This window comes from Oncorhynchus keta, unplaced genomic scaffold, assembly GCF_023373465.1.
Source record: "Oncorhynchus keta strain PuntledgeMale-10-30-2019 unplaced genomic scaffold, Oket_V2 Un_contig_7802_pilon_pilon, whole genome shotgun sequence".
Classification (NCBI taxonomy): Eukaryota; Metazoa; Chordata; class Actinopteri; order Salmoniformes; family Salmonidae; genus Oncorhynchus; species Oncorhynchus keta.
Window position 1 is genome coordinate 141,486 of NW_026289685.1, and position 8,076 is coordinate 149,561.

Genomic DNA, 8,076 nt, shown 5'->3' on the forward strand with positions numbered 1-8,076 from the left:
TTATCAGGGCTGGGTGAGTGGGTAACCTACCCCAGGGGTTATCAGGGCTGGGTGAGTGGGTAACCTACCCCAGGGGTTATCAGGGCTGGGTGAGTGGGTAACCTACCCCAGGGGTTATCAGGGCTGGGTGAGTGGGTAACCTACCCCAGGGGTTATCAGGGCTGGGTGAGTGTGTAACCTACCCCAGGGGTTATCAGGGCTGGGTGAGTGGGTAACCTACCCCAGGGGTTATCAGGGCTGGGTGAGTGGGTAACCTACCCCAGGGGTTATCAGGGCTGGGTGAGTGGGTAACCTACCCCGGGGGCTGGGTGAGTGGGTAACCTACCCCAGGGGTTATCAGGGCTGGGTGAGTGGGTAACCTACCCCGGGGGTTGTCAGGGCTGGGTGAGTGGGTAACCTACCCCGGGGTTATCAGGGCTGGGTGAGTGGGTAACCTACCCCGGGGGTTATCAGGGCTGGGTGAGTGGGTAACCTACCCCAGGGGTTATCAGGGCTGGGTGAGTGGGTAACCTACCCCAGGGGTTATCAGGGCTGGGTGAGTGGGTAACCTACCCCAGGGGTTATCAGGGCTGGGTGAGTGGGTAACCTACCCCAGGGGTTATCAGGGCTGGGTGAGTGGGTAACCTACCCCAGGGGTTATCAGGGCTGGGTGAGTGGGTAACCTACCCCAGGGGTTATCAGGGCTGGGTGAGTGGGTAACCTACCCCAGGGGTTATCAGGGCTGGGTGAGTGGGTAACCTACCCCAGGGGTTATCAGGGCTGGGTGAGTGGGTAACCTACCCCGGGGGTTATCAGGGCTGGGTGAGTGGGTAACCTACCCCGGGGGTTATCAGGGCTGGGTGAGTGGGTAACCTACCCCGGGGTTATCAGGGCTGGGTGAGTGGGTAACCTACCCCGGGGGTTATCAGGGCTGGGTGAGTGGGTAACCTACCCCAGGGGTTATCAGGGCTGGGTGAGTGGGTAACCTACCCCGGGGGCTGGGTGAGTGGGTAACCTACCCCAGGGGTTATCAGGGCTGGGTGAGTGGGTAACCTACCCCAGGGGTTATCAGGGCTGGGTGAGTGGGTAACCTACCCCGGGGGTTATCAGGGCTGGGTGAGTGGGTAACCTACCCCGGGGGTTATCAGGGCTGGGTGAGTGGGTAACCTACCCCGGGGGTTATCAGGGCTGGGTGAGTGGGTAACCTACCCCGGGGGCTATCAGGGCTGGGTGAGTGGGTAACCTACCCCGGGGGTTATCAGGGCTGGGTGAGTGGGTAACCTACCCCGGGGGTTATCAGGGCTGGGTGAGTGGGTAACCTACCCCAGGGGTTATCAGGGCTGGGTGAGTGGGTAACCTACCCCAGGGGTTATCAGGGCTGGGTGAGTGGGTAACCTACCCCGGGGCTATCAGGGCTGGGTGAGTGGGTAACCTACCCAGGGGTTATCAGGGCTGGGTGAGTGGGTAACCTACCCCGGGGCTATCAGGGCTGGGTGAGTGGGTAACCTACCCGGGGCTATCAGGGCTGGGTGAGTGGGTAACCTACCCCGGGGTTGTCAGGGCTGGGTGAGTGGGTAACCTACCCCGGGGGTTATCAGGGCTGGGTGAGTGGGTAACCTACCCCAGGGGTTATCAGGGCTGGGTGAGTGGGTAACCTACCCCGGGGGTTATCAGGGCTGGGTGAGTGGGTAACCTACCCCAGGGGTTATCAGGGCTGGGTGAGTGGGTAACCTACCCCAGGGGTTGGGGCTGGGTGAGTGGGTAACCTACCCCAGGGGTTATCAGGGCTGGGTGAGTGGGTAACCTACCCCAGGGGTTATCAGGGCTGGGTGAGTGGGTAACCTACCCCAGGGGTTATCAGGGCTGGGTGAGTGGGTAACCTACCCCAGGGGTTATCAGGGCTGGGTGAGTGGGTAACCTACCCCGGGGGCTATCAGGGCTGGGTGAGTGGGTAACCTACCCCGGGGGCTATCAGGGCTGGGTGAGTGGGTAACCTACCCCGGGGGTTGTCAGGGCTGAGCAGGGAGCAGAAGTCCCAGAAGAGGTAGAAGTCTTCAGGCATCCTCAGTTTATAGAGTCTCTCCACCTCCTCCCTCAGTCTGGTCGGCACCTCAGCAGTAGTCGGTCTCGCTGTCGGCTCCTCCGGGCGGCATTTCTTCTTCAACTGCCCGTCGGCAGAATCTGACTCCTAAAGAAGAACTGTTGGTGAAATTCAATTCACTAGCTCGTGTAAACAGATGTGTGGTTTGATAACTGGGTGTATTCATTAGAAACCAAACTGAATAAACAGACTGAGAAAGGGGAGGGGGGATGTTTAGGTGCAGATATAAAACGACCTTGAATAAAGAAGATGTGATTACTTATTCCTTCATGTCAGAGGCATGTTTGTTCTACGTTGCCTGTTTCTATCTGACTGTTCCAAAACGTTGAGTCCTGCTGAACGCGCCACTGGATTACAGAAAAAGAAACGCTGGTTTTCCCGTTGCAAATCGTTCTGCTTACGGTGTGCGCTAATGAACGTTACCCTGAGCAGCTCGCTCTGCAAAAAGCTCATGGTAATACTGTCAATGGACGGTAACTTGGTTATCAGCTTGTTAGCTAGTTTATACTAATATAATGATCTGGCTACACTATCTTGGGAAAACAGTAATATAACCGAAGCTAACTGCTAAAAAAAATTTAAAAAAATAAATGAAACTATTTGGAGACACGTTTAGTTTGTTAGCTCGTTAAGACATTCATGTGGATGCCATAGTGGCCCATCCGTGTTTTGTAACGCAAGACAAAAATTCCCCCTTGCTACATAACTCGCTGGCTAAAACCATCATATCATTGCTCCAATAAAAACATCTTTATGGGTCTGACAATACCTGAGGAGTAGATTTAGTTTTCGTTTCCCTGTCATATTTTTTCCTCCTCTCCGTTCGACAGCAAACAAGCACACAGCGGTGGAGCAAACGACAACACCTTAGGACTTCTGCCATTGGGAAGTAATGTACAGCGCCATCTAGGGGAGAGGAGTGCGCATTGCGCCCCAGAGATACATAGCAGAGCCAAGTGGTGAGAAAAATACCCAATAGTCATACATGAGTAAAAGTAAAGATACCTTAATAGAAAATGACTCAAGTCAACTACTTGAGTAAGTCTAAAAGTATTTGGTTTTAAATATACTTAAGTATCAAAAGTAAAAAAATATGAATAATGTAAAATGTCTTATATTAAGCAAACCAGATTGCACAATTTTCTTGTTTTGTTTTAATGCACGGATAGACAGGGTTTCAGTCTGTTTCAGTCGATCCGAGCTACCATTCCTAATGTCGTCCTGTTTCAGTCTGTTTCAGTCGATCCGAGCTACCATTCCTAATGTCGTCCTGTTTCAGTCTGTTTCAGTCGATCCTAGCTACCATTCCTAATGTCGTCCTGTTTCAGTCTGTTTCAGTCGATCCTAGCTACCATTCCTAATGTCGTCCTGTTTCAGTCTGTTTCAGTCGATCCTAGCTACCATTCCTAATGTCGTCCTGTTTCAGTCGATCCTAGCTACCATTCCTAATGTCGTCCTGTTTCAGTCGATCCTAGCTACCATTCCTAATGTCGTCCTGTTTCAGTCGATCCTAGCTACCATTCCTAATGTCGTCCTGTTTCAGTCTGTTTCAGTCGATCCTAGCTACCATTCCTAATGTCGTCCTGTTTCAGTCGATCCTAGCTACCATTCCTAATGTCGTCCTGTTTCAGTCGATCCTAGCTACCATTCCTAATGTCGTCCTGTTTCAGTCGATCCTAGCTACCATTCCTAATGTCGTCCTGTTTCAGTCGATCCAAGCTACCATTCCTAATGTCGTCCTGTTTCTGTTTCGATCCTAGCTACCATTCCTAATGTCGTCCTGTTTCAGTCGATCCTAGCTACCATTCCTAATGTCGTCCTGTTTCAGTCGATCCTAGCTACCATTCCTAATGTCGTCCTGTTTCAGTCGATCCTAGCTACCATTCCTAATGTCATCCTGTTTCAGTCGATCCTAGCTACCATTCCTAATGTCGTCCTGTTTCAGTCGATCCTAGCTACCATTCCTAATGTCGTCCTGTTTCAGTCGATCCTAGCTACCATTCCTAATGTCCACCTGTTTCAGTCGATCCTAGCTACCATTCCTAATGTCGTCCTGTCGATCCTGCTACCATTCAGTCCTGTTTCAGTCGATCCTAGCTACCATTCCTAATGTCCTGTTTCAGTCGATCCTAGCTACCATTCCTAATGTCGTCCTGTTTCAGTCGATCCTAGCTACCATTCCTAATGTCGTCCTGTTTCAGTCGATCCTAGCTACCATTCCTAATGTCGTCCTGTTTCAGTCGATCCTAGCTACCATTCCTAATGTCGTCCTGTTTCAGTCGATCCTAGCTACCATTCCTAATGTCCACCTGTTTCAGTCGATCCTAGCTACCATTCCTAATGTCGTCCTGTTTCAGTCGATCCTAGCTACCATTCCTAATGTCGTCCTGTTTCAGTCGATCCCAGCTACCATTCCTAATGTCGTCCTGTTTCAGTCGATCCAAGCTACCATTCCTAATGTCGTCCTGTTTCAGTCTGTTTCAGTCGATCCTAGCTACCATTCCTAATGTCGTCCTGTTTCAGTCGATCCAAGCTACCATTCCTAATGTCGTCTTGTTTCAGTCGATCCTAGCTACCATTCCTAATGTCGTCCTGTTTCAGTCGATCCTAGCTACCATTCCTAATGTCGTCCTGTTTCAGTCGATCCTAGCTACCATTCCTAATGTCGTCTTGTTTCAGTCGATCCTAGCTACCATTCCTAATGTCGTCCTGTTTCAGTCGATCCTAGCTACCATTCCTAATGTCGTCCTGTTTCAGTCGATCCTAGCTACCATTCCTAATGTCCACCTGTTTCAGTCGATCCTAGCTACCATTCCTAATGTCGTCCTGTTTCAGTCGATCCTAGTTACCATTCCTAATGTCGTCCTGTTTCAGTCGATCCTAGCTACCATTCCTAATGTCCACCTGTTACAGTCAATCCTAGCTACCATTCCTAATGTCGTCCTGTTTCAGTCGATCCTAGCTACCATTCCTAATGTCGTCCTGTTTCAGTCGATCCTAGCTACCATTCCTAATGTCGTCTTGTTTCAGTCGATCCTAGCTACCATTCCTAATGTCGTCCTGTTTCAGTCGATCCTAGCTACCATTCCTAATGTCGTCCTGTTTCAGTCGATCCTAGCTACCATTCCTAATGTCCACCTGTTTCAGTCGATCCTAGCTACCATTCCTAATGTCGTCCTGTTTCAGTCGATCCTAGTTACCATTCCTAATGTCGTCCTGTTTCAGTCGATCCTAGCTACCATTCCTAATGTCCACCTGTTTCAGTCGATCCTAGCTACCATTCCTAATGTCGTCCTGTTTCAGTCGATCCTAGCTACCATTCCTAATGTCGTCCTGTTTCAGTCGATCCTAGCTACCATTCCTAATGTCGTCCTGTTTCAGTCGATCCTAGCTACCATTCCTAATGTCGTCCTGTTTCAGTCGATCCTAGCTACCATTCCTAATGTCGTCTTATTTCAGTCGATCCAAGCTACCATTCCTAATGTCGTCCTGTTTTCAGTCTGTTTCACTTGATCCTAGCTACCATTCCTAATGTCGTCCTGTTTCAGTCGATCCGAGCTACCATTCCTAATGTCGTCCTGTTTCAGTCGATCCTAGCTACCATTCCTAATGTCGTCTTGTTTCAGTCGATCCTAGCTACCATTCCTAATGTCGTCCTGTTTCAGTCGATCCTAGCTACCATTCCTAATGTCGTCCTGTTTCAGTCGATCCTAGCTACCATTCCTAATGTCGTCTTGTTTCAGTCGATCCTAGCTACCATTCCTAATGTCGTCCTGTTTCAGTCGATCCTAGCTACCATTCCTAATGTCGTCCTGTTTCAGTCGATCCTAGCTACCATTCCTAATGTCCACCTGTTTCAGTCGATCCTAGCTACCATTCCTAATGTCGTCCTGTTTTAGTCGATCCTAGTTACCATTCCTAATGTCGTCCTGTTTCAGTCGATCCTAGCTACCATTCCTAATGTCCACCTGTTTCAGTCGATCCTAGCTACCATTCCTAATGTCGTCCTGTTTCAGTCGATCCTAGCTACCATTCCTAATGTCGTCCTGTTTCAGTCGATCCTAGCTACCATTCCTAATGTCGTCCTGTTTCAGTCGATCCTAGCTACCATTCTAATGTCGTCCTGTTTCAGTCGATCCTAGCTACCATTCCTAATGTCCACCTGTTTCAGTCGATCTAGCTACCATTCTAATGTCGTCCTGTTTCAGTCGATCCTAGCTACCATTCCTAATGTCGTCCTGTTTCAGTCGATCCTAGCTACCATTCCTAATGTCGTCCTGTTTCAGTCGATCTAGCTACCATTCCTAATGTCGTCCTGTTTCAGTCGATCAGCTACCATTCCTAATGTCGTCCTGTTTCAGTCGATCCAAGCTACCATTCCTAATGTCGTCCTGTTTCAGTCTGTTTCAGTCGATCCAAGCTACCATTCTAATGTCGTCCTGTTTCAGTCGATCCAAGCTACCATTCCTAATGTCGTCTTGTTTCAGTCGATCCTAGCTACCATTCCTAATGTCGTCCTGTTTCAGTCGATCCTAGCTACCATTCCTAATGTCGTCCTGTTTCAGTCGATCCTAGCTACCATTCCTAATGTCGTCTTGTTTCAGTCGATCCTAGCTACCATTCCTAATGTCGTCCTGTTTCAGTCGATCCTAGCTACCATTCCTAATGTCGTCCTGTTTCAGTCGATCTAGCTACCATTCTAATGTCCACCTGTTTCAGTCGATCTAGCTACCATTCCTAATGTCGTCCTGTTTCAGTCGATCCTAGCTACCATTCCTAATGTCGTCCTGTTTCAGTCGATCCTAGCTACCATACCTAATGTCCACCTGTTTCAGTCTGTTTCAGTCAATTCTAGCTACCATTCCTAATGTCGTCCTGTTTCAGTCGATCCTAGCTACCATTCCTAATGTCGTCCTGTTTCAGTCGATCCTAGCTACCATTCCTAATGTCGTCCTGTTTCAGTCGATCCTAGCTACCATTCCTAATGTCCACCTGTTTCAGTCGATCCTAGCTACCATTCCTAATGTCGTCCTGTTTCAGTCGATCCTAGCTACCATTCCTAATGTCGTCCTGTTTCAGTCGATCCTAGCTACCATTCCTAATGTCCACCTGTTTCAGTCGATCCTAGCTACCATTCCTAATGTCGTCCTGTTTCAGTCGATCAGCTACCATTCCTAATGTCGTCCTGTTTCAGTCGATCCTAGCTACCATTCCTAAATGTTTCGTCCTGTTTCAGTCTGTTTCAGTCGATCCTAGCTACCATTCCTAATGTCGTCCTGTTTCAGTCGATCCAAGCTACCATTCCTAATGTCGTCTTGTTTCAGTCTAGCTACCATTCCTAATTTCGTCTTGTTTCAGTCGATCCTAGCTACCATTCCTAATGTCGTCCTGTTTCAGTCGATCCTAGCTACCATTCCTAATGTCGTCTTGTTTCAGTCGATCCTAGCTACCATTCTAATGTCGTCCTGTTTCAGTCGATCCTAGCTACCATTCCTAATGTCGTCCTGTTTCAGTCGATCCTAGCTACCATTCCTAATGTCCACCTGTTTCAGTCGATCCTAGCTACCATTCCTAATGTCGTCCTGTTTCAGTCGATCCTAGCTACCATTCCTAATGTCGTCCTGTTTCAGTCGATCCTAGCTACCATACCTAATGTCCACCTGTTACAGTCAATCCTAGCTACCATTCCTAATGTCGTCCTGTTTCAGTCGATCCTAGCTACCATTCCTAATGTCGTCCTGTTTCAGTCGATCCTAGCTACCATTCCTAATGTCGTCCTGTTTCAGTCGATCCTAGCTACCATTCCTAATGTCCACCTGTTTCAGTCGATCTAGCTACCATTCCTAATGTCGTCCTGTTTCAGTCGATCTAGTTACCATTCTAATGTCGTCCTGTTTCAGTCGATCCTAGCTACCATTCCTAATGTCGTCCTGTTTCAGTCGATCCTAGCTACCATTCCTAATGTCGTCCTGTTTCAGTCGATCCTAGCTACCATT

The 8,076-nt window shown here is 48.9% G+C and overlaps 1 pseudogene; it reads right to left on the minus strand.

The window, feature by feature from the left end:
• Window positions 1-2,978, minus strand: part of LOC127926559 (histone PARylation factor 1-like) — a 30,616-nt pseudogene extending 27,638 nt beyond the window's left edge.
• Window positions 2,979-8,076: the final 5,098 nt, after the last annotated feature.